We start from the raw sequence: 2500 nt of genomic DNA, 5'->3' as shown, positions 1-2500 counted from the left end.
CACACACACACACACTAATTACACCCATTCCTTCATTTAATCTCCTCCATGCATTAAAGCACTTCCCTATTATATATATTTTTTTTGCAAAGTAATTCAAGCTATTATTTGTATGTAATTGAAACTAATTGTTATGTCTTTCTTCCTCCCTCCCATGTCCCCCCCAATTAGCTGCCTTCCCTCCTTTTTTTCCTTCTTGCTGCTTCCTCTCTCTTTAATTTTTAATCCCTAACCCTTTTCCTCCTCTTCCCCCTTCCCCCTCCCTCCCATAAGAGTAAGATTTGCATAGATAAATATGTAATGTAATTTTGGATAATTCCTGGTAGTGTACATTATTCTCAATTATCATTTTGAACTCCCCCTATTTTGGTCTCTTATTTGATTTCTGAGAGTCAGCGAGAAATGTTGAAAAAGATTCGTGGTTATGATTAAAAAAATGAAAAATGAAAAATGGAAATGAAAAAAGCGGATGTTGCTGAATTGCCAAGAAGTATTTTGATGCACGTGATTAAGACATATCAAGAGGAGGAGGAGGAGGAGGAGGAGGAGGAGGAGGAGGAGGAGGAGGAGGAGGAGGAGGAGGAGGGGATAAGAGGAGGTAGAGGAGGACAATGACAAGAGGATGTAGTGAGAAGAATATAAAGAAAAATATAATTTGAACGAAAAAGGAGGAGGAGGAGGAGGAGGAGGAGGAGGAGGAGGAGATGTGAGAGGATAAAGAGGAGGTGGTGGTGAAGTAGGAAGAAGGAGAAGAAGAATAGTTTGGAAGAAGGGTATAAGGAGCAAAAGTACCAGAAGGAGAATGAGGATAGACAAAAGAAGGAATAGAAGGAGGAGGAGGACAAGAGAAGATGAAGAGAAGACAAAGGAAAGAAATTAACAAGAAAAAAAAAAGGAAGTAAAGAGAGAGAAAGAGAGAAAAAAAAAATTGATGTCACATGCACACGAGACCAAGAACACGTACACGCATACACACAGACAAACAAACATACACACGTACACATGCATTTCAATGAGACAGAAACACGTGTAGATAATTATTGTGGCGTGACGAAAAAAAAAAAAGCAGAATAATGCATAACGAAATTGAAGATAAACACACACACACACACACACACACACACACACACACACACACACACACACACACACACACACACATACTGACACATCCCTCCTATAAAACAAAAACAACAACAACAAAAAAAGAGAAAGAAAATGAAAGAGAAAGAATTCGCACAAAGAATAACAGTAATTTTGAACAAAATGGAAGATGAACAAACAAACTCACACACACTGGCAAAAAAAGAAAGAAAAAAGAGAGATTACGTACATAAAATAGAAAAACAGTAAAACGAAACGCAACAAATAGAAAAAAATGGAAGATAAACACACACACACACACACACACACACACACACACACACACACACACACACACACACACACACACACAAATACCGGGAAAAAAGTGAGAGAAAAAAGGGAGGATTTGCACATGATACTGGAAGAAAAATAGTTTAACAAAATGTAACAAATAAATATCCATTGAAATAAAAGAAAGTAAAATATATGAAAAAAAAAATCAAATTCAACTCACCCTGAAGAAAGAAGAGAGAAGGAAAAATTAAAGTCAAGAAATTAAAATACTAAAAAAAATGCGTACATTGAAATAAAGAAAAAAAAAAAAATTGAAATATTTCTTTAAAATGCACGAAAGCAAAACAAATAAACAAGAAAAAGATAAATACAAACAAAAAAAAATTCACCTTGAAATGAAAAAAAATATAACTAAATATTTCTTTAAAAAATCATGAAACCATACAAACATAACATAAAAAAGAAAAGAAAACTAAAAAAAAAAAAAAACACGAGAAAATGAACCTTTATCTCGAAACGCTTCAGTGTGTCTCGGAACGGTGAACTTTTCCGCCCCAATAAACCTTCCCAGTGACCCTAAGTTGTGAAGGCAATGGCAGGAGCGACTCACCAATATGGCGGCGTAAACAAACCGTGACGTCACGACCAAGCCGCTTTTCCATTGGTGCATTCCCCTGAACGACTCTCTTATTGGTCAGTTTTATGAACAGACTTGCCATTGGTTGATTTTAGGAGTTGGAGAAATGGCACGGTTATGGAGAAGAGGAGGAGGAGGAGGAGGAGGAGGAGGAGGAGGAGGAGGAGGAGGAGGAGGAGGAGGAGGAGGAGGAGGAAATGGTGAAGGAAGAGATAAGGAATGTGAGGGAAGGGAAAGAGAAAGGGAGTTTTAAGTGGGGGAAAAAAAGCGTAATTACAGAGAGAGAGAGAGAGAGAGAGAGAGAGAGAGAGAGAGAGAGAGAGAGAGAGAGAGAGAGAGAGAGAGAGAGAGAGATGTAACAATTATCTTTTTTCTTCATGGTCTAAATACTTGCTCGACTTTTTCTTTTAGTTCTATGATATAGTTCCTGTTTAACTAAGATTATGTTTTTTTTGGCTTAATTTACTTTGACACACGCATATG

Source organism: Scylla paramamosain, chromosome 20 (genome assembly GCF_035594125.1).
Source record: "Scylla paramamosain isolate STU-SP2022 chromosome 20, ASM3559412v1, whole genome shotgun sequence".
Lineage (NCBI taxonomy): Eukaryota > Metazoa > Arthropoda > Malacostraca > Decapoda > Portunidae > Scylla > Scylla paramamosain.
This window is presented reverse-complemented; position numbering follows the sequence as displayed.